Source organism: Erpetoichthys calabaricus, chromosome 2 (genome assembly GCF_900747795.2).
Source record: "Erpetoichthys calabaricus chromosome 2, fErpCal1.3, whole genome shotgun sequence".
Taxonomy (NCBI): domain Eukaryota; kingdom Metazoa; phylum Chordata; class Cladistia; order Polypteriformes; family Polypteridae; genus Erpetoichthys; species Erpetoichthys calabaricus.
In genome coordinates this window covers 189,456,004-189,481,083 of record NC_041395.2, presented here as the reverse complement: position 1 = coordinate 189,481,083, position 25,080 = coordinate 189,456,004, and the positions used below count along the sequence as shown (strand labels likewise).

Genomic DNA, 25,080 nt, shown 5'->3' with positions numbered 1-25,080 from the left:
GGCTCGGCCAGTACTTGGATGGGTGACCGCCTGGGAACAACGAGTGCTGTAAGCTTTTAGCCATTACCATTGTTCTTAACCCGGGCATCAGTGTATGTCTTGTTAACGCATCTTCATTCTTTCTATTGGAAGCAGGCTCCCCCTTTCTTCACTATATACTGAACGTAAAGTAGGAAGGCTTTCGCTTACGGCCACACCAGTGTGAATGCGCCCGATCTTGTCTGATCTCGGAAGCTAAACACACATGGGCTCGATCAGTACTTGGATAGGAGACCGCCTGGGAACCCCGAGTGCTGTAAGCTTTTAGTCATTAATGCTGTACTTTACCTTAGCATCAGTGTAAGGCTTTAAAACGCATCTTTATCCTTTCTATTGGAAGCATGCTCCCCCTTTCTTCACTATATACTGAACCTTGAAGGGCATTGCTTTCTCTTACGGCCACACCAGTGTGAATGTGCCTGATCCCGGAAGGTAAACACGCTTGCGCTCGGCCAGTACTTGGATGGGAGACTACGTAGGAACCCTGAGTGCTGTAAGCTTTTAGCCATTACCATTGTTCTTAACCCGGGCATCAGTGTATGTCTTGTTAAGGCATTTTCATTCTTTCTATTGGAAGCAGGCACCCCCTTTCTTCACTATATACTGATCGTAATGTAGCAGGGCTTTCACTTACGGCCACACCAGTGTGAATGCGCCAATCTCGGAAGTTAAATACACTTGGGCTCGATCAGTACTTGGACGGGAGACCGCCTGTGCACCCCGAGTGCTGTAAGCTTTTAGTCATTAATGTTGTACTTAACCTTAGCATCAGTGTATGGCTTTAAAACGCATCTTTATGCTTTCTATTGGAAGCATGCTCCCCCTTTCTTCATTATATACTGAACTTAAAACAGTATTGCTTTCGCTTACGGCCACACCCGTGTGAATACATCTGATCTCAGAAGCTAAACGCGCTTGGGCTCGGCCAGTACTTAGATGGTAGACCGCCCGGGAACCCCGAGTGCTGTAAGCTTTTAGTCATTAATGTTGTACTTAACCTTAGCATCAGTGTATGGCTTTAAAACGCATCTTTATCCTTTCTAGTGGAAGCATGCTCCCCCTTTCTTCACTATACAGTATACTGAACTTTAAAGAGCATTGCTTTCCCTTACGGTCACACCAGTGTGAATGCGCCCGATCTCATCTGATCTCGGAAGTTAAACCCGCTTGTGCTCGGCCAGTACTTGGATGCTAGATATCGTGAGAACCCGCAGTGCTATAAGCTTTTAGTCATTAACGTTGTACTTAACCTGAGCATCAGTGTATGTCTTGGAAACGCATCTTCATCCTTTCTATTGGAAGCAGGCTCCCCCTTTCTTCACTATATACTGAAGATAAAGTAGCAGGGATTTTGCTTACGTCCACACCAGTGTGAATGCGCCCGTTCTAGTCTGATCTCGGAAACTAATCCCACTTGGGCTCGATCAGTACTCTGGATGGAGACTGCCTGGAAACCCCTAGTGCTGTAAGCTTTAGTCATTAATGTTGTACTTAACCTTAGCATCATGTATGGCCTTTAAAACGCATCTTTATCCTTTCTATTGGCAAGCATGCGACTTCCTTTCTTCACTATATACTGAATGTCAAATAGCATGTTCTTTGCTTATGGCCACACCAGTGTGAATGTGCCTGATTTCAGAAACTAAACATGCTTGGGCTTGGCCAGTACTTGGATGGGAGACTGCCTGGGAATCCCGAGTGCTGTAAGCTTTTAGTCTTTAATGTTCTACTTAACCTCAGCATCAGTGTATGGCTTTTAAAACGCATCTGAAGAAGCCTTAACAAGACATACACTGATGCCTGGGTTAAGAACAATGGTAATGGCTAAAAGCTTACAGCACTTGATGTTCCCAGGCGGTCACCCATCCTAGTACTGGCCGAGCCCTAAACGTGTTTACAATACAATACAATACAGTTTATTTTTTTATAGCCCAAAATCACACAGGAAGTGCCGCAATGGCCTTTAACAGGCCCTGCCTCTTGACACGCCCCCCAGCCTTGGACTCTCTAAGAAGACAAGGGAAAAACCCCCAAATAAACCTTGTAGGGAAAAAATGGAAGAAACCTTGGGAAAGGTAGTTCAAAGAGAGATCCCTCTTTCCAGGTAGGTTGGGCGTGCAGTGGGTGTTTAGTTTCCGAGAAAACAAACGCATTCACACTGGTGTGGCCGTAAGGAATGCTCTTTAACGTTCAGTATATAGTGAAGAAAGGGGGCGCATGCTTCCAATAGAAAGGATAAAGATGCGTTTTAAAGCCATACACTGATGCTAAGGTTAAGTACAACATTAATGGCTAAAAGCTTACAGCAGGCGGTCTCCCATCCAAGTACTGATCGAGCCCAAATGTGTTTTAGTTTCCGAGATCAGAACGAAATCTCGGGCGCATTCATCACTGGTGCCGGCCATAAGGAAAAAGCAATGCTCTTTACCGTTCACTATATAGTGAAGAAAGGGGGTGCCTCTGCTTCCAATAGAACAGAATGAAGTTGCGTTAACAACGACATACACTGATGCCAGAGTCTTAAACAAATGGTAATGGCTAAAAGCTTACAGCACTCGGGGATCCTAGGTAGTCTCCCATCCAAGTACTGGCCAAGGCCAACCGTGTTTAGTTTCCGAGATCAGACACATTCACACTGGTGTGGGCCGTAAGCCAAAAGCTTTGCTACTTTACGCTTCAGTATATAGTGAAGAAAGGGGGAGCTGCTTCCAATAGAAAGGATGAAGTTGCGTTTTCTCCTAGACATACACTGATGCCCAGGTTAAGTACAACGTTAATGGCCATAAGCTTATAGCACTGGGGGTTCTCAGGCAATCTCCCATCCAAGTACTGGCCGAGCCCAAGCTTGTTTTAGCTTCGAAAATCAGGCGCATTCACACTGGTGTGGCCGTAGGCGAAAGCCTTCCTACTTTATGTTCAGTATATTGTGAACAGAAAGGGGGAGCCTGCTTCCAATAGAAAGATGAAGATGCGTTAACAAGACCATACACTGATTGCACGGGTTTAAGAACAATGGTTATGGCTAAAAGCTTACAACAGTCGGTGTTCCCCAGGCGGTCCTCCCATTCCAAGTACTGATCGACGCCACAGTGTGTTTAGTTTCTGAGATCAGATGAGATCGGGCGCATCACACTGGTGTGGCCGTAAGGGAAAGCAATGCTCTTTAACGTTCACCTATATAGTGAGAGAAAGGGGGACGCATTGCTTCTATTAGAAAGGATAAAGATGCGTTTTAAAGCCATACACTGATTGCTAAGGTTAATTACAACATTAATGGCTAAAAGCTTACAGCACTCGGTGTTCCCCAGGCGGTCTCCTATCCACGTACTGATCGAGTCCAAGTGTGTTTAGTTCTCCGATATCAGACGCATTCACACTGGTGTGGCCGTTAGAGAAAGCAATGCTACTTTATGTTCAGTATATAGTGAAGAAAGGGGGAGCTTGCTTCCAATAGAAAGGATGAAGTTGCGTTTCCAAGACATACACTGATGCCCAGGTTAAGTACAGGCGCATTCAGCAAAAGCCTTGCTACTTTACGTTCAGTTTATAGTGAAGAAAGGGGAGCCTGCTTTCAGAATGAAGATGCGTTTCCAAGATATACACTGATTCCCTAGTTAAGAACAATGGTAATGGCTAAAAGTTTACAGCACTTGGGGTTCCCGTGCGGTCTCCCCATTCAAGTAGTGGCTGAGTCCAAGTGTGTTTTAGCTTCTGAGATCGGGTGCATTCACACTGGTGTGGCCGTAAGCAAAGCCTTGCTACTTTACATTCAGTATATAGTGAAGAAAGGGGGAGCCTGCTTCAAATAGAAAGAATGAAGATGCGTTTCCAAGACATACACTGATTCCAGGGTTAAGAACAATGATAATGGCTAAAAGCTTACAGCACCTGGGGTTCCCAGGCGGTCTACCATCCAAGGACTGGCCGAGCCCAAGCGTGTTTAGTTTGCCAAAATCAGACGAGATCGGGCGCATTCACACTGGTGTGGCCGTAAGCGAAAGCAATACTCTTTAACCGTTCAGTATATAGTGAAGAAAGAGGGAGCATGCTTCCAATACAAAGGATAAAGATGCGTTTTAAAGCCATACACTGATGCTAAGGTTAAGTATAACATTAATGGCTAAAAGCTTACAGGCAGGCGGTCTCCCATCGAAGTACTGGCCGAGCCCAAGCGTGTTCTAGTTTCCGAGATCAGATGAGATCGGGTGCATTCACACTGGTGAGGCTGTAAGCAAAAGCCCTGCTAATTTATGTTAAGTGTATAGTGAAGAAAGGGGGAGCCTGCTTCAAATAGAAAGAAACTTGCCCCAACCCGCGGCGTAACATACGCCGCATAATTATGTATTGATGGGTGAACACTTGCTGAACGACACAGTTGGTCCAAATTGGGTGGGTTTTGTGGATACCACTGTGACGTGAATGAAAAGATGGACCTCTGGAGAGAGCAACATACAATTGTCTGTGACTGAAAGCGGGATCGTCTGTGACGATGGAGGCCACGCTGGTGAAAGTTACTTCGTCGGTAGGTATAAGTTTCAGCACTTGTTCATTAAGGTTGTAGCGAGTCTTTCTTGTTGACGCTTATATAGCTTGCGTACTGAGTTGTTCCGGAGTCACAACTGAGAAACACTTTTTTAATGTCTTTTAAGCACAGGGAAAAAAATTAACATGTGAAACGTCCGTAATGTAATAAGCCACCAAGAAAAGTAACTTTGCAACAATGCACGCTAGGATCTGATCACTGTAAACAGAAGTGAAAACAAAATCGAGGCCAGTGCATTCTTTATCTGCCTTGTAGCGCAATGGTAGTACTACTGTTTTGCAGTAAGGAGACTGTGGAAGATTTTGGGTTCGCTTCCGGTTTCTCCCTGTGTGGATAGCGCTTTGAATACTGAAAACACTGGTATATCAATGTAATGAAGTATTATTATTCTTATGCGTCCAGCGCTCTCTCTCTGTCGCGCGCCTGTTGCGTGTGTGGTGTGTGTGTCGCTCGCTCTCTCCTCTCGCTCGGTCTACTGCACGTGTTCCTGCAGGCATACCAGTAAGTGAATGAAAAGATGGAACTCTGGAGAGAAGCAACATACAACTGTCCGTGACTGAAAACTGGTTTTGGCAGATACATGCACATCTTTTTGAAAGTATGGCCCTGTGCCTTATCAATTGTCATCGCAAAGGCAAATATAACAGGAAATTGTCTATGTGTTAAAGTAAAAGGCAAAATTATCCGTGACAAACAAACTGTTTTACATGCTGCATACCAAGCCGCATAATCATGTTTTTTAAGCAGAGGGAAAAAATGAACATTTGCAAAATCCGTAACTGCGCTTTCAGTAAGTACAATGCACACGCGTTTAATTTGTCAGCCACTTCTTGCCAGCCGTCTTTTCTGGTTATGGGCTGCTTTTGCAGGGTTACTGCTTGTGCATATTAAATCTTGAAATCCTCAAGTAACTAATTAACTAACTAACACCCACCCACCCAGCTTGTGAGAAAAAAAATGTGCCCGTTCTTTCATCATTTTGTTGCAGCCTATCAAAGACTTGCTGATCATGTTTTCTAGAGTCAATATACAGTGGAACCTCGGTTCACGACCATAATTCGTTCCAAACCTCTGGTCGTAAACCGATTTGGTCGTGAAACGAAGCAATTTCCCCCATAGGATTGTATGTAAATACAATTAATCCATTCCAGACCTACGAACTGTATGTTAAATATATTTTTGTAAAGATTTTTAAGCACAAACATAGTTAATCATTACACCATAGAATGCACAGTGTAATAGTAAAAACATTGAATAACACTGACACAAACACCCAGGCTCCCTGCTCAGCTGCATGAGCGAGGCTCTCTCTCTCTCTCAGCAGCACACGAGCCTCCCCAGCCCCCCCCCCCCTCTCTCTCTCTCAGCAGCACCGAGCCTCCCCCCCTCCTCTCTCTCTCAGCAGAGCATGATCCTCCCCAGCCCCCCTCTTTCTCTCTCTCTCAGCAGCACGAGATCCTCCCCAGCACCCCCCCTCTCTCTCTCTCTCTCAGCAGCACGCGAGCCCCCTCCCCCTCTGTCTCTCAGAAGCACGTGAGCCCTCTCTCTCTCTGTAACATTGCAGCAGTTGTATAAACACTTTTTTTTTAAATGGGTTTTAAGCACAGGGGGAAAAAAACCCAGCCTCCCTGCTCAGCTGCATGAGCGAGGCTCTCTCTCTCTCTCAGCAGCACGGGAGCCTCCCCAGCCCCCCTCTCTCTGCAGCACGCGAGCCCCCTCCCCCTCTCTCTCTCAGCAGCACGGGAGCCTCCCCAGCCCCCCTCTCTCTCTCTCTCTCAGCAGCACAAGAGCCCCCTCCCCCTCTGTCTCTCAGAAGCACTCGATAGTTGATGGGAACTCCGGCTCTTTTCAAAGCTTCGGCTCTTTTGGATCGGCTCCCTTTAAAGAGCCGGCTCTTACGGCTCCTGAATGGCTCTTCGTTTAGTATCACTTGATGACATGTCAACGACAAAGCGAAGAGGAAAGGGCATGGACAAACATTCAAGAAAAATCGTTTTATTTATTAGAGAGAAAGAAACGATATTCACTCACAGACAGTTTTATGTTGCGTTGTCACGATGTAAGTCCAATCACGGAATCAAAATTCAATGTAATCTGGAAGAAAAATTAATTCCAAATGTTGTTTTTACAAAAGTTTTAAAGTAAAAGTGAAATTAATGCATATGTAACAATTCCTATGAAAATAACAATCTCTTTAAATTGTATATCCGGTAAACCCAAACCTGGGGGTGGGTGAGCGAAGTGAGCAGGGGGTGGAGCCCCCTAGTTTATTTAAAGAATGCAGTGTTAAATCAACTATTGTATTAACTATTTGAAAATCAACACTGCAAATCTAAACTTCACAACATTTATTGTTAATTCCATTATGTGTTATTTACTACTTTAAATCTTCAAGTTTTATTCAATTTTAGTGAAAGTTTAGATACTGTAGTTCTTCAGAAACCTTAAGACTTTTGTGTAACCATTGACTAATAACAAGCCCAGTTAATAGGGTGTTATTAATAAAAAAACAATTTACCACCAGAATTTGATTGTTTCCTTACTGGGCTTTGTGAAGAACAAAGCACTGGGCATAGTAAAGATTTTTTACTCAGCCTACTGTTAATGGAAAGCCTAAACATTTAGGTTAAACATAAAATTAAGCTAAAGTGGCCAGTGTGTTTGTAACACTAACAGTAAATACTTGTATCTTTATATCAACAGACTTCTCCTTAGCAACAATATGGAATGTCAAATTTTTCTCACATCTTGAATTAAAATTAATTTATTTTTATTTGTCAATTAAACAATATTCCACCATACAACACAGCACAATTTATGAGGTAGAATTTTTGGTTTCTTTGTTACCATTTGCTTTAAAGAATGTATATCATTTATTACTGCGGTGGGTTGGCACCCTGCCCGGGATTGGTTCCTGCCTTGTGCCCTGTGTTGGCTGGGATTGGCTCCAGCAGACCCCCGTGACCCTGTGTTCGGATTCAGCGGGTTGGAAAATGGATGGATGGATGGATATCATTTATTAGTATTTCTATTTATATTTTTTTGTTCACATGAATCATATTTTAAGGTGTGCGTTAAAGCAATGAAGAGGCTTAAAAGGAAGAAGCGTCTAAAAATTGGGGGCCATAAAAGATTTGTTGTGATTAATGTGAGCCCAACAGGTGCTTGTTGCTGCTGTTCTTCTACACAGAGGCTCTGGGAGCCAATAAGTTAGCGATATCAGAAAGTCAAGTGCACTGCAGCAGTCCGTTTATTTTATTTTTTGTTCCAATTGACTGCCAAAATGGAAGATTAAGTCTTTTAAAAGTAAAGGAAAATTAGTTAATTTTAAAAACTTAGAAGAAAGTGACGGAGATTTTCGTGGAGAATGATAGGCACATGAACTTCATTTACAAATAAAGGTAAGACCATAAACGGTTTTCAAGTTTATAAAAAATGGGATCATACTAAGAAAAAAAACAATCCAATATTCAAAAACTACATTTTGACCTTAAATAAAACATTCTTTTGTTTTTCTTGTTATCCTTTTGCTTGAATTTTCTGTAGTAAAACAACTAAATTTTTCAACTAAGGTCAAAATTTTAGTTTGTTTTTTTTTTTTTAGTACACTATTCAATACTTTAATTTGTATTGAATGAGTATGAATTGTGAAATTGCAGCAGCGAATTTAGAACACATAGAGGGTGCAGAGCAAATGTGCTCTCTATGCTCTTTCTCGCTGCTATAAATGTAACATTCTTTCTTAGCCAAATATGTACCTTTACCTATGTGTGTGTAAAGAATACTGATGAGATATGAAACATAAACAGTATAGTCAATGTGCATGCTGTCATTTGAATAGTGAATAAACTACACTTTTGGCTTCAAATATTTGTAACTGTTACTCTGAAGGAGTCACCAGCCATGAATCTCATCACACGTCACTGCTTCAGTACTGGCAACAGAAATCGTCAACATACAGTCTGCTGGCATCAGTGGATGAGGACCTTGTCTGTGCACTTGCATTACAGGCGCTTGTCAAGCAAATTTTTTCACCATGTGGCTATCTGTGCAATGGACGTCATTGCAAATTGAACAAATCTCTTGAAATGTGTGCTTGTTTAAAGCTTAACAGCAACATACTTGCACTGACTGGTTTGTTAGGTTGAAACATTTGATATTGCTGAATATACTCATTAGATCACTTAATCTGTTTGATCATTGATAGTTAATCTGTGTTTAACGGCATTATGAACTGTGAGTGTATTTTGTTGACTGAAACATAATTTGCATTGAAATATGCGTAGGCCAACATTTGTGGTCTTACAACAGAAAAAAACTAAAATTGTACTAATATTATGTAAAAAAGCCAGAACTAAATAAAATAAAAACTAAAATTTTAAACAGAGAACTAAATAAAAATAAAAATGGTTGATTCCACTGAAAAGTAAAATGAAATAAGAAATAAAAATTTATTTTACAAAATAAAATAAAAACTAAAACTACAATTAATATCAGAACTGAAAAATCACTGCGCTCCTTGACATGTTTTGCTTAAACAAGCATTTGTCACATTCATGTTGTTGTGTTACAATATTTATTGTTGAATTTTTTTTGGGAGCTATTATTATACATATCCCTAACATAATACTGCCAAACTTGCATCATTTAATTAAGGTATACAGGGTCGTAAAGCCATTCCAATCATCACCGGGCACAAGACAGGAAATAGCACAGGATGGGGAGCCATCCCTTTGCAAGACCCACTGACAAACATACCAGCACTCATGCTCTCACACACATGGCCACGTAACCCAACGTATATGTCCTTTGGATGTGGCAGAAAAACCCATGAAGAAGACATAGAGAAATATGGGTAGAATGTACAAATTTTACACACATATCTCCAGACAGAATTCCACCTCAGGATAATGGATCTGTTAACCATTTTGCAAAGGCATTTTCACCATTTACAAAAGATCTTGAAATATCATTGAAAACCTATGCAGTTATCACTGCAATTCTCCATTAAAATTGCCCAGACCATGGAATATCTGTTACATACTGTTTTTATGGCATTTGTAAAGTACAGATACAATGTAACTATGTAAGTGTACTTATTTTTGGATCAGTGATAAATTGTTACATTGTAATTATATAAACTGTGGAATAACAATGACAACTGAGTAATTAATTATAGCGTTACTTTGTATTACACAGTAAATATGGTGTAATAACTCATAGTTACAATCTACTTATATAGGTAATTACATAGTAATTACAGTGTAATTATGGGCACTTAATGTAAAGTGTTACCACCATTTTTGTCTTAAAGCTTCAATACTGACAATGTTACTTTTTATCATTCTTGCTAAGCTCAGTGCACTGTCATTGATTTTGGCTGTCGGCACTGAAATAATAATATTTTAATAATTATTTAATAATTTATTAATTTATTAAGTCATTTATTTAATAATAATGTTGATTAATTTTTTTTTTCTATTTTTGGAGCTGGGCTTTTTGCTGAAGTGTAGGCAGCTGATCCAGAATCTTCCAGTGAACTGTTAACTCACAAATATAAATGAATTGATACAACCTTTTCACTCTATTTGACAATTAATTTTTCACCATGTACATTCACGAGTGAGGGAAGAATGGAGCGTGAGATCGACAGGTGGATCGGTGCAGCATCCACAGTAATGCGGGCGCTGCATCGGTCTGTCGTGGTGAAAAAGGAGCTGAGCCGCAAGGCAAAGCTCTCAATTTACCAGTCGATCTATGTTCCTACCCTCACCTATGGTCATGAGCTATGGGTAGTGACCGAAAGAACGAGATCGCGAATACAAGCGGCTGAAATGAGTTTCCTCCGCAGGGTGTCTGGGCTTTCCCTTAAAGATAGGGTGAGAAGCTCAGTCATCCGGGAGGGGCTCAGATTAGAGCCGCTGCTCCTCCGCATCGAGAGGAGTCAGATGAGGTGGCTCGGGCATCTGATCAGGATGCCTCCTGGACGCCTCCCTGGTGAGGTGTTCCGGGCACGTCTAACCGGGAGGAGGTCCCGGGGAAGACCCAGGACACGCTGGAGGGACTATGTCTCTCGACTGGCCTGGGAATGCCTTGGGATTCTCCCGGAAGAGCTAGAAGAAGTGGCCGGGGAGAGGGAAGTCTGGGCATCTCTGCTCAAGCTGCTGCCCCCGCGACCCGACCTCGGATAAGCAGGAGACAATGGATGGATGGATGGATGGATGGATGGATGGATGGATGGATGGATGGATGGATGGATGGATGGACCATGTACATTCATCATATTTTCATGACACTTAGTTTCATTCTTGTTTACACTATTCTTGAAAGCTTGATGAACTATACCTTCAGTTTTTGTATAGTTTGCTTGTCCTTCCTTTTCCTAAATTTCATTCTGTGGCAAACGCCTTTTCTTAAAAAAAATTGTCTTTTACTTTCTTACTCTTATTATAATATAAAGCATAGTACAGTGGGACCTCGGTTCATGACCATAATTCGTTCCAAAACTCTGGTCGTAAACCGAGTTGGTCGTAAACCGAAGCAATTTCTCCCATAGGATTGTATGTAAATACAATTAATCCGTTCCAGACCGTACGAACTGTATGTATATTGTGATGGACGGCTGGCTACAGACTCCGGTCGCCACCCCCAGGCCGCCAGGAGGAGCCCTCCAGACAGCATGATCGTGCCCCGAGTTCCAGCAGGGCCTCGTGGACTTTGTAGTTTGTATACACAGCCCTGCGGGATACCTTGGGGGCCACCGGGAGTCGCTGTAGGGGGGCTAGTGGGCTCTTATGTGCCCTATAACCCGGGAGTGCGTCATCATCATGTGACAGGAAGGAACGACATGCTCCTGGGCTGAAGAAAAGGACCGTTTACCCTGACCCGAAAGAAATAAGGACTTGTAGGTTTGGACAGGAACCACTTCCGGGTCAGGGGATATAAAAGGACTCTGGGAAGCCCAGTACACTGAGTTGAGCTGGGAGGTAGGAGGGCGAAGTGTCTGGGCGAGGAGGATTGGTTTGTGAGAATTGTAGTTTATGAGTGTGGAGTGGAGGGTGCTTTGTGCACAGTTTAATTATAAAATAAATAATAATTATACTTTCACCTGGTGTTCAGAGTGGTACCTGAGGGTTCAAGAGGTTACAATATATATATATATATTTTAGTTTTTAAGCACAAATATAGTTAATTATACCACAGAATGCACAGCATAATGGTAAAATAAATGTAAAAACATTGAATAACACTGAGAAAACCTTTAACAACAGAGAAAACTAACACTGCAATAGTTCGTGCTATAGTGCTAGGAACCGCTCGCTAAAAACACTTTTTTTAATGAGTTTTAAGCACAGGGGAAAAAATGAACATTTGAAAAATCCATAATTTAATAAACCACCAAGCAAAGTAACATTGTAACAATGCAGGCTACGAACCGATCACTGTAAATAGAACTGAAAACAAAAACAAGCCTTCTCTACCTTATGCATCCCTCGCTCGCTCTCTCTTGCTCTCGCGCCTGTGTGTGTGTGTGTGCGTCTCTCTTTTGCGAGCCTGGAGCCCCTGTGTGTGTGTCTCTCTAGTGCGCTCCTGTGTGTGTGCGCATCTCTCTCCCGCGCCTGTGTGTGTGTGTGCGTGCATCTCTCTTTTGCGAGCCTGGAGTGCCTGTGTGTGTGTCTCTCTAGCGCACTCCTGTGTGTGTGCGCTCCTCTCTCTCCCACGCCTGTGTGTGTGTGCGTGCGTGCGTCTCTCTTTTGCGAGCCTAAAGCGCCTGTGTGTGTGTCTCTCTAGAGCGCTCCTGTGTGTGTGCACACACCTCTCTCGCGCGTGCTCCTATGTGTGTGTGCGGCTCTCTCTGTCTCGCGCTGCCTGTGTGTGTGCCTCTGTCTCTCGTGCTGCCTCTCTCTCGCGCTGCCTCTGTGTGTGTGTGTGTGTGTGTGTGTGTGTCGCTCTCTCGCTCTCTCTCTTGCTCGCTGCACAGGAAATGCACAGGGAGAGACTGAACATTTACAAACCGAAAGGGAACCTGGCTTGTTTGTATACCGAGTGTGTGGTTGTGAACCGAGGCAAAAGTTTGGCGAACTTTTTGGTCGTAAACCGAGTTGTACATGTACCGAGACGTTCGTGAACCGAGGTTCCACTGTAATTTGTTTAGGGTTAATATACAGATTGGTGCAATAACTACAATGATTGTGCCTCAAACCCAATTTTCTTTGCAGTACTCACATTCACAGTGCATCCGGAAAGTATTCACAGCGCATCAGTTGTTCCACATTTTGTTATGTTACAGCCTTATTCCAAAATGGATTAAATTCATTTTTTCCTCAGAATTCTACACACAACAACCCATAATGACAACGTGAAAAATGTTTACTTGAGATTTTTGCAAATTTATTAAAAATAAAAAAATTGAGAAAGCACATGTACATAAGTATTCACAGCCTTTGCCATGAAGCTCAGAATTGAGCTCAGGTGCATCCTTTTTCCCTTGATCATCCTTGAGATGTTTCTGCAGCTTAATTGGAGTCCACCTGAGTAGTATAATGAATGCACCTTCTGTCAAAATGATTGATGAGTTAAGCCCCGCCCCTTTTGGATTGACGTCATAAACTCCCGCCCCCTTCCGGTTTTCCCGGCCGGAAGTCCGTCACTTCCGTGACCCTCGCCCATCCTGTTTTTACCCCAGGAAACAGCCAAGATCCGTTTGGCGGATGTCCGGTCCTTCCTGGAACCCTCCCATCCTGTTTTTAAACCAGGAAACATCTGTCCCTTCCCTGAACCCTCCCATCCTGTTTTTACCCCAGGAAATGGCCAAGATTTTATTTGATGGATGGGTGCCCCCTCCTTGAACCCGCCCCCACCTCTCCCGAGGACAAGTTCAGGCAAGTCTGTAGCAGACCCTGCCGTCCGCACCTCTTGGTGGTCGCAGGCCTTCTGACTTAGAGTTTCCTGCCCACGGTCGGTTAACCCTGAGGACGCCCCCTTCCGCTTCCCCGCCCCTAGAGGAAGAGACCGCCCACACACACACACACACACACACACACACACACACCGGATGGCCATCATAGTCATTTTGACTCTGAGTCCAGCCCCAGGCCAGTCCTTGATCATTTCTCCCCGAGGAGAGACAACCACACAAATGTTTCAGCCTGTCCATTCTGCCTTATAGCCATTCCTGACTCTAGTGCTTTGGGTAAGAAAATCTCTGTATCTATTATTTAAAATGTCTATCTAACCTTTTATCTAAGTCAAAAATGATTTCTTCACCTCACAGACCGTCTCTAAGCTGAAAAAGCCTTTACTTCACCCCAGCCGGGTGCTGTCCGGCAATCTGTCTCGGAGCAGGAGGCCTCTGCCTGTAGCCCGAGGAGAGATCGCCTCCACACACACACACGCACACGCACACACACCCCAACATGTTAAGGAAGGGCCCCTACCATCCATGCCTCTTGGGGATCATTCCTGTCTCTAGTGCTTTGGGCAAGAAACTCTATGATTTAAAATATCTATTCCTTTATCTAAGTAAATGATTTCTTCACCTCACAGACCGTCTCTAAGCTGAAAAAGCCTTTACTTCACCCCACAGGGTGCTGTCCGGCTCTCTGTCTCGGAGCAGGCTGCCTGTAGTTTCCAAATACAAGCTGCCCAGTTCTCTTCGTCTACACACAGAGCCTCTTGGAGCAGACCGCTGCGCGTGCACGCAGAGAGCAGGCAAACTTTCTGACCGCGCAGGCCCTGGAAACTGACAGACCACAAGGCTGTGAGGCACTGGGACATTGTCCTGCGCACAAGCGTATCAGGAGCTAAACCCCCACGAGATGAAAAAGTTTTTAATGATATAAGATCTGTAAAATCATGCACACCGTTAAATAATAGGCAACAGAAACCTTTTAAATAACGTTTGAGACGTATAAATTTTAACCCCAGAGTTATATATTTAAAAAATCCCTGCCAAGTGAAATTGTCTTAAGCCTTTGGGAGCTCACGAGTTCCTGTTGGATAGGCTGATCTTTAAGCTCGTATCAGATCGTTCGGGGCAGTGTGAAAAAAAGGTCTCACCTTGTGATATTTAAAGATTTCGAATGCTTACAAAGTTGACTTTTCAACCCGAACAATACACGGATGTTCACGGTCAACAGCTCTGACATCATGAAGCTAAGGGGGGTGGGGGTGTAGCTATTAGGACGGATCAATCCTTATACCGACACAAAAGATGTTCACACATAATTACTTTAACATAAGGTTCAGTTTGAAACACACTTAAAGTGAGGCCAGACATTGGCTAAAATAAATCTACGCATAACAAAGGACCTTTTTTAAAAAATACAGGACTTTTCGGTGTACGGCCATCTGCACAGAGCACCGACAGTCAATATAATGGTAAGAACCGTTCAGGATTATTATAAGTGTTAAACGAGCATGTTTTAAAACAGAGGGATGAATCCTTATATTTTACACTTAATATTTTCCAAGTTGATTCTCCGGTAATTCCATTTTAAAAATATTTGTTTACAGTGTGCAGGAATTATCAGCATGTTAATTACACAGCGCGTGTGTAGGAGCGTGAGCGCGCTCGTGTGTATATAAATTGTAGCATTTTATATTTCTATCTCTCTATCTACGTGTACGACGATTAATGTTCATAGGACTGAAGCAAACAGTATTAGTTTTTTTTTCTCTTACCGAAACGGGCTTTACAATCAATTAAGTTTTGTCTCGGCGTCTGAAATTCAAACAGGTTCTCTCCTCTGAGAATATTCAGGCCTGGTTTAAAAGAGCAGGCAGGGTGTGCAATAGCTCGGACATAAGACGTCAGTATTCTGAACTATGTACTCGGTTATTTTTTGTACGGAGCCGCCTGTTTTAAAAGTCTGATAACGAAACATTTATGCTTTATAAAAATTCTCATTTGGACAGCCGGCTGGAGACAGATTGACTGAACCCTGAACACGGACCCAAGAATTTATATCTTAATACACAGGGGCTCTGAAATCAGGCTGTCTGTTTTTATTTAAGTCTTTAGATTTTAAAAAGTTTGCTTGCGAGTGTATTCATATTTATACCCGCGATCCTATTAAACTAGTAATGGACACGTTTAATAGGGGTCCGAGAAAACCCTCCCTTCTGATTTAAAAGGGTTTTTAACGGTAATTTTCAATCGCAGAGTTTTTAAACGGTGCAACGAGCCATCTTCAGCAGAGGGTTGAGTGCGTGTGTTACTGGGGTATGTTTTAAGATACTTTACCAGGCACAGAGTATCCAATATATTAACACGGTACTAGTCAGGATTTCACTATGTTTTTTAATCTGGTACCTCCTTTTTCCATCTTGTGCATTGTTCAGTAAACCTTATTTTGGTGGATCAGAACATTTTGCTTACACCCCAATCATTATTCTCTTTAGGTTTTTAACTGTTATACCTACATTTTATAAGTTTCAGCAGTCCTTGTTTCTGTGACAGTAACTTAATCATATGGTGTAAAAATCCAGACTACTCACTTTTTAAAAGCTCTGAATTTACCAATTCAATCAATATGTCAGCTTTGGATCCATTTCACCAAGGCAATTGGGGGCTTCCTCTTTGTAGATTTTAGTTTGAAGGGACAGCATTTCTCAACCTTTAAAACTGTGTTATGAAAACTTGGGTCGCAAATACGTAATCGTGTCCCCCTAACGTTTTTCTTTTTTTTGAAAGGAGCCCCTAATACCAATTTGTTCTTTTTAAGTAATGATATTACATAGAGGCACGTTTTATTATACCTACTTAACTTTTAGCGACATTTATCTAACTTTATATTTATTTTTCTAGCATCAGAATGTAGTTTGAGTTAATTTGTTATGGTTTCAATAGATGTATTTTTCATATTTTCGATTCTTGTTTTCTTTTTGTTACGTCGCGCCCCCTCCCCCTAGGGGGACAGCCCCACAGTTTGGGAATCACTGTGTAGGGGATGATTTGTAAAACACTCTGCTTCACTTCAAGTTAAAGTAGATTTGCTCGGTTATTCAGCTGTCCAGCGGTGTTCCATTTTTGTTATAAATTGTATTTAGTCTCTCTTTATTTACTAAATGTTTTATATGTTGAATAGAAAACAGTTATCTTGTTCAGGTTTTAACTTAAAACAGCATTTTCATCATCAGGCTATGAGCACTTTGATACTCAGGGTGCTTTGTATAATACAAAGTTTTAGAAATTCTCTTACTGCTTTGTAATAGCCTTCCATTTTATCGCAGTTATAAGCCCCTGAAAAATAAGAATGGCTGTAGTACGTTATATAAGCCTATACACTACAGGGCTGATTAGGCTTATTTTGGACATGTTAGGCAAATCAGGAAGGAAAATGTTTTAGTGAATAGTTACATAATATCTATTACCAGTAACGGCGTACTGCACGATAACGTGCAGTGAATACACTTGACTTGAGCATTCATAGTATTCCTCCTCTTTCTCTGGACGTGTAGCATTCGTTTGCTCAGAGGATGAGGGGTTTGCTGCTTCCTGAGCAGCTCTTTTTTTTTTTTCTCCACCCTAGAGGCCCCCTGCTTCTCACGCATGCGCAGCACGGCCGCCCTGCTGCGCGGTGCCGAGAGTTGATTCAACAATAAAATAAAAAGAGTACTGTAATAAAATCATCACCCGAAAGCGGATAGTAGCCGTCACGTAGTATATGTGTAACAAATTTCAAATCAATAGGTTTGCGAGCTACAGGTGATTTAAAATCCTGGACAGCTACGTTAGCTTGGTATAGAAGAAGATATGTGTTAGCACAAGGATTACAAGTTTACTAAAACTGTGAGATTTATTCTTTCTTTTAGGTAGTCCAAGTTACATAGGACATCTAGCCTTGAAAACGGCTTTTTCCCCCATCTGTTTGTGAAAAAAAAAACCATCCTTTGTTTGAGTCGCATTCAGGGTGAAGGGGATGTAAGTTTGAACTGTGATTCCAAGAGTCAAGAAGTGGTTGCATTCTTCTTGATTACGAGTCAAAGGCCCCGGGGTTTGTGCGGTGATCATGGTCAAGGGCAGATTTAAGCTAGACATTATTATTATTATTATTATTATTATTATTATTATTATTCCAAAATGAAACATTGACTCGCCCATATCCACATCAAGCAAGTATCACAAATACAAGACAGTAAAAAACTAAATTTACAAACAATAAGTCGCAGAGGAAATTAAAAAACGTATTAAGAACGGATCAACAGGGGATCAACCCAAACTCACAGCACACTGCAACTGAACCTACGTGTTTTGCAGTATATTATTATTAGCTAAACGGTCATCTATTTAGCCCGTTCCTCGGATTTGCAATGAGTTGGGCAAAACATTATTTAACATCTGAGACTATGAGGCTAATTAACATTAGACTGGTATTGTTAGGACCTTATCCGGCACTAAAAGTTGGGTTCCTCCAGAGTCAGGAAGAACATGAAAAAGTGGAGTTATAAAGGAGTTATTACAATTTGAAAAATTGTCATAAGGTATAAAAAACATTGATATGGGGACAAAACCAGCATGAAAAGAAACCTTTTTGAAATAAACAATAAGCTTTTTTTTGACGTGAACAGTCTGGAATAGTCTGAAGATGTCTTAAAGAGTTAATTTTTAAATAAAGCTTGCAAAAGTAATATTAAAAATATTAAAACTAAATAAAAACATAGAAGTACCATTTAATGATATCAATTAGTGTTAAGTATATTATCAAGCACTGGGCGCTGTTTATAAGGTTTATTTAATTTAGTTATAAGCAAAATGGTTGGATGCATTTTGCTTTGAAATTAACCATAGTTTGATACAGCTTTAAGAATGAGAATGCAAGACAAACCTATACATTAGAACACTCTAGACGAGAACAGGCCATTCAGCCCATCAAAGATGGCCAGTACTATCCACTTATCTGCACTTAATAACAAATGTTGCCATTTCAATTAGGGATATCTTGGATCTGTGTTTTATTTTAACCTTTTGACAAGAAACCCCCTGGTCAGCGAAATATACCCCATATATTGAAAATGAACCGCGCCGACATGCTAACTAAATAGATAAGATATTTTAGAATATGGACCTGGGCTCTACTCAGATGATTCTGACAAACTAAGGGGTCTCCACTTAATTGCCAAACTTTCTGCGGGTGCTATGGATCTTGTAATGGAGAATGCAAAAGATTCTATAATCTTTAATGGGCATGTGTCCACAGTGTTAACCAACCATAGTACGTGATGTTCAAAATTCAACTAGTGTTTTTCAGAAGAGATAGGACAAGTGCGGCGTGTGTTCTGTATTCTCTTTTCTGTATTAACAATTCACAATGACCAGACTCCCAAGACCTTAGGTTTTTTTTTATGTAGAAGTACATTTCACAAACATGAATAAGAGACAATCCATCAAACCGCTCTTGACCCAAAACAGGACCAAGCAGGGGGTGGGACCGACATCCCTCAAAATGCTTTTGACACAAAGAAGGGCCAATCAGGCGGGTGGGACACTCTTTTCAAAGAGTCTTTGGCCGCCCCCTAGCGGACAGGATTTGCCGGGCTATAAAACAACTTTTTCAACGACGTGTTTTGAACGGTTAACAATCAGCATCACTAAGGCTATGCTCCTGATCAGGCATGATGGTCTACAGGCAAGACGGGTCCCTACGATGGCCTGTTTTGACGTGAGGCTATCGTGCCCGACTCCGAGGACTCTGCACCTAACAGCTAGCCTCCAGACCAGTCTTCTTGGCCGTTCCTTCTTATGTCTTCAACTGACCAGATCTAGGAGCCTGAGCCTCCGTTACCTGCCCCTGGTGATATGTCTGGGTCGGATAGTTTCCTGGAGAATCGTGCAGTACCTGACATTTTTGTACCTGCTAATGATGTTCCGGGGAGCCTAGCAGGGACTGAGGGGAGAGCCATTCAGGCCAGGCCGTGTACAACCTGGTTGAGGCTCCGGCCTCTTGAAAAATATCAACCAAGGATGCGGATTATGCGGGCATGACCCTTGAAAAAACTGACGGCCCCTGGTTGAAACATTTCCAAAGGCTCTGAAGCTGGGCCAGAGTTGGATGGCGGCTCTGCCGGATATAATAATGGATCAGTACCTAAAAGTATCTGTCAAGGTTGTTGAATAGACCTATCTGGCCAGACACGGACTACGTGTCTGTTTGAGACTGACCGGTTCAGCAGCTGCTGTCTGTTTTCCGCAAACCATGGCTCAGGAGCCTGGTCATGAAGACTCTGGACTGTTTCAATATCTTTTGGCCATCTCACCAGATTCATGCCTTTGTACAAAATGCTGCTGACAAACTGAAAAATGAACATTCTATTAAGGAGTCGATTGTACAACGTACAAGACTTTTATAACACGGACGAAGCCTCTTACTCAAAAATACGGTAAATAGCCGATGCTTTCTCTAAACAACATTTTTTATGTACCGGATAGGTCTGATGGACCTTTAGGGTTTTATGGGGTAAATGACATGGAAAATCAGATGAAGTGTCTGAACAGAATGTACCGGTGAAATCACAGGCTGCTCAGTTGTAATATTGTTTTGAAGTGGTTGGTAAAACCTCTCTGAATTTTAGTATTGTTTTTGAAAATGACCAATAAAGTAACATTTGATTTTTAAACCTTAACCCTAATTTCTTTCACCGTCAAGGATGGAGTGTCGTTGAAAAAGTTGTTTTATAGCCCGGCAAATCCTGTCCGCTAGGGGGCGGCCAAAGACTCTTTGAAAAGAGTGTCCCACCCGCCTGATTGGCCCTTCTTTGTGTCAAAAGCATTTTGAGGGATGTCGGTCCCACCCCCTGCTTGGTCCTGTTTTGGGTCAAGAGCGGTTTGATGGATTGTCTCTTATTCATGTTTGTGAAATGTACTTCTACATAAAAAAAAACCTAAGGTCTTGGGAGTCTGGTCATTGTGAATTGTTAATACAGAAAAGAGAATACAGAACACACGCCGCACTTGTCCTATCTCTTCTGAAAAACACTAGTTGAATTTTGAACATCACGTACTATGGTTGGTTAACACTGTGGACACATGCCCATTAAAGATTATAGAATCTTTTGCATTCTCCATTACAAGATCCATAGCACCCGCAGAAAGTTTGGCAATTAAGTGGAGACCCCTTAGTTTGTCAGAATCATCTGAGTAGAGCCCAGGTCCATATTCTAAAATATCTTATCTATTTAGTTAGCATGTCGGCGCGGTTCATTTTCAATATATGGGGTATATTTCGCTGACCAGGGGTTTCTTGTCAAAAGGTTAAAATAAAACACAGATCCAAGATATCCCTAATTGAAATGGCAACATTTGTTATTAAGTGCAGATAAGTGGATAGTACTGGCCATCTTTGATGGGCTGAATGGCCTGTTCTCGTCTAGAGTGTTCTAATGTATAGGTTTGTCTTGCATTCTCATTCTTAAAGCTGTATCAAACTATGGTTAATTTCAAAGCAAAATGCATCCAACCATTTTGCTTATAACTAAATTAAATAAACCTTATAAACAGCGCCCAGTGCTTGATAATATACTTAACACTAATTGATATCATTAAATGGTACTTCTATGTTTTTATATAGTTTTAATATTTTTAATATTACTTTTGCAAGCTTTATTTAAAAATTAACTCTTTAAGACATCTTCAGACTATTCCAGACTGTTCACGTCAAAAAAAAGCTTATTGTTTATTTCAAAAAGGTTTCTTTTCATGCTGGTTTTGTCCCCATATCAATGTTTTTTATACCTTATGACAATTTTTCAAATTGTAATAACTCCTTTATAACTCCACTTTTTCATGTTCTTCCTGACTCTGGAGGAACCCAACTTTTAGTGCCGGATAAGGTCCTAACAATACCAGTCTAATGTTAATTAGCCTCATAGTCTCAGATGTTAAATAATGTTTTGCCCAACTCATTGCAAATCCGAGGAACGGGCTAAATAGATGACCGTTTAGCTAATAATAATATACTGCAAAACACGTAGGTTCAGTTGCAGTGTGCTGTGAGTTTGGGTTGATCCCCTGTTGATCCGTTCTTAATACGTTTTTTAATTTCCTCTGCGACTTATTGTTTGTAAATTTAGTTTTTTACTGTCTTGTATTTGTGATACTTGCTTGATGTGGATATGGGCGAGTCAATGTTTCATTTTGGAATAATAATAATAATAATAATAATAATAATAATAATGTCTAGCTTAAATCTGCCCTTGACCATGATCACCGCACAAACCCCGGGGCCTTTGACTCGTAATCAAGAAGAATGCAACCACTTCTTGACTCTTGGAATCACAGTTCAAACTTACATCCCCTTCACCCTGAATGCGACTCAAACAAAGGATGGTTTTTTTTTTCACAAACAGATGGGGGAAAAAGCCGTTTTCAAGGCTAGATGTCCTATGTAACTTGGACTACCTAAAAGAAAGAATAAATCTCACAGTTTTAGTAAACTTGTAATCCTTGTGCTAACACATATCTTCTTCTATACCAAGCTAACGTAGCTGTCCAGGATTTTAAATCACCTGTAGCTCGCAAACCTATTGATTTGAAATTTGTTACACATATACTACGTGACGGCTACTATCCGCTTTCGGGTGATGATTTTATTACAGTACTCTTTTTATTTTATTGTTGAATCAACTCTCGGCACCGCGCAGCAGGGCGGCCGTGCTGCGCATGCGTGAGAAGCAGGGGGCCTCTAGGGTGGAGAAAAAAAAAAAAGAGCTGCTCAGGAAGCAGCAAACCCCTCATCCTCTGAGCAAACGAATGCTACACGTCCAGAGAAAGAGGAGGAATACTATGAATGCTCAAGTCAAGTGTATTCACTGCACGTTATCGTGCAGTACGCCGTTACTGGTAATAGATATTATGTAACTATTCACTAAAACATTTTCCTTCCTGATTTGCCTAACATGTCCAAAATAAGCCTAATCAGCCCTGTAGTGTATAGGCTTATATAACGTACTACAGCCATTCTTATTTTTCAGGGGCTTATAACTGCGGTAAAATGGAAGGCTATTACCAAGCAGTAAGAGAATTTCTAAAACTTTGTATTATACAAAGCACCCTGAGTATCAAAGTGCTCATAGCCTGATGATGAAAATGCTGTTTTAAGTTAAAACCTGAACAAGATAACTGTTTTCTATTCAACATATAAAACGTTTAGTAAATAAAGAGAGACTAAATACAATTTATAACAAAAATGGAACACCGATGGACAGCTGAATAACCGAGCAAATCTACTTTAACTTGAAGTGAAGCAGAGTGTTTTACAAATCATCCCCTACACAGTGATTCCCAAACTGTGGGGCTGTCCCCCTAGGGGGAGGGGGCGCGACGTAACAAAAAGAAAACAAGAATCGAAAATATGAAAAATACATCTATTGAAACCATAACAAATTAACTCAAACTACATTCTGATGCTAGAAAAATAAATATAAAGTTAGATAAATGTCGCTAAAAGTTAAGTAGGTATAATAAAACGTGCCTCTATGTAATATCATTACTTAAAAAGAACAAATTGGTATTAGGGGCTCCTTTCAAAAAAAAGAAAAACGTTAGGGGGACACGATTACGTATTTGCGACCCAAGTTTTCATAACACAGTTTTAAAGGTTGAGAAATGCTGTCCCTTCAAACTAAAATCTACAAAGAGGAAGCCCCCAATTGCCTTGGTGAAATGGATCCAAAGCTGACATATTGATTGAATTGGTAAATTCAGAGCTTTTAAAAAGTGAGTAGTCTGGATTTTTACACCATATGATTAAGTTACTGTCACAGAAACAAGGACTGCTGAAACTTATAAAATGTAGGTATAACAGTTAAAAACCTAAAGAGAATAATGATTGGGGTGTAAGCAAAATGTTCTGATCCACCAAAATAAGGTTTACTGAACAATGCACAAGATGGAAAAAGGAGGTACCAGATTAAAAAACATAGTGAAATCCTGACTAGTACCGTGTTAATATATTGGATACTCTGTGCCTGGTAAAGTATCTTAAAACATACCCCAGTAACACACGCACTCAACCCTCTGCTGAAGATGGCTCGTTGCACCGTTTAAAAACTCTGCGATTGAAAATTACCGTTAAAAACCCTTTTAAATCAGAAGGGAGGGTTTTCTCGGACCCCTATTAAACGTGTCCATTACTAGTTTAATAGGATCGCGGGTATAAATATGAATACACTCGCAAGCAAACTTTTTAAAATCTAAAGACTTAAATAAAAACAGACAGCCTGATTTCAGAGCCCCTGTGTATTAAGATATAAATTCTTGGGTCCGTGTTCAGGGTTCAGTCAATCTGTCTCCAGCCGGCTGTCCAAATGAGAATTTTTATAAAGCATAAATGTTTCGTTATCAGACTTTTAAAACAGGCGGCTCCGTACAAAAAATAACCGAGTACATAGTTCAGAATACTGACGTCTTATGTCCGAGCTATTGCACACCCTGCCTGCTCTTTTAAACCAGGCCTGAATATTCTCAGAGGAGAGAACCTGTTTGAATTTCAGACGCCGAGACAAAACTTAATTGATTGTAAAGCCCGTTTCGGTAAGAGAAAAAAAAACTAATACTGTTTGCTTCAGTCCTATGAACATTAATCGTCGTACACGTAGATAGAGAGATAGAAATATAAAATGCTACAATTTATATACACACGAGCGCGCTCACGCTCCTACACACGCGCTGTGTAATTAACATGCTGATAATTCCTGCACACTGTAAACAAATATTTTTAAAATGGAATTACCGGAGAATCAACTTGGAAAATATTAAGTGTAAAATATAAGGATTCATCCCTCTGTTTTAAAACATGCTCGTTTAACACTTATAATAATCCTGAACGGTTCTTACCATTATATTGACTGTCGGTGCTCTGTGCAGATGGCCGTACACCGAAAAGTCCTGTATTTTTTAAAAAAGGTCCTTTGTTATGCGTAGATTTATTTTAGCCAATGTCTGGCCTCACTTTAAGTGTGTTTCAAACTGAACCTTATGTTAAAGTAATTATCTGTGAACATCTTTTGTGTCGGTATAAGGATTGATCCGTCCTAATAGCTACACCCCCACCCCCCTTAGCTTCATGATGTCAGAGCTGTTGACCGTGAACATCCGTGTATTGTTCGGGTTGAAAAGTCAACTTTGTAAGCATTCGAAATCTTTAAATATCACAAGGTGAGACCTTTTTTTCACACTGCCCCGAACGATCTGATACGAGCTTAAAGATCAGCCTATCCAACAGGAACTCGTGAGCTCCCAAAGGCTTAAGACAATTTCACTTGGCAGGGATTTTTTAAATATATAACTCTGGGGTTAAAATTTATACGTCTCAAACGTTATTTAAAAGGTTTCTGTTGCCTATTATTTAACGGTGTGCATGATTTTACAGATCTTATATCATTAAAAACTTTTTCATCTCGTGGGGGTTTAGCTCCTGATACGCTTGTGCGCAGGACAATGTCCCAGTGCCTCACAGCCTTGTGGTCTGTCAGTTTCCAGGGCCTGCGCGGTCAGAAAG

General features: G+C 41.2%; 1 non-coding gene and 3 pseudogenes across 1 annotated transcript; 3 read left to right on the top strand and 1 right to left on the bottom strand.

Moving 5' to 3' along the window:
* The first annotated feature begins 183 nt into the window (after positions 1–183).
* On the top strand, positions 184–302 carry LOC127526878 (5S ribosomal RNA). The gene has a single exon (XR_007934298.1). It is a non-coding gene; the product is annotated as a 5S ribosomal RNA (ribosomal RNA).
* Positions 303–903: 601 nt separating this feature from the next.
* On the top strand, positions 904–1,012 carry LOC127526875 (uncharacterized; annotated as a pseudogene).
* A 628-nt stretch (positions 1,013–1,640) lies between these two features.
* LOC127526873 (uncharacterized) lies at positions 1,641–1,749 on the top strand (annotated as a pseudogene).
* A 2,166-nt stretch (positions 1,750–3,915) lies between these two features.
* LOC127526872 (uncharacterized) lies at positions 3,916–4,035 on the bottom strand (annotated as a pseudogene).
* Between the last annotated feature and the right edge of the window lie 21,045 nt (positions 4,036–25,080).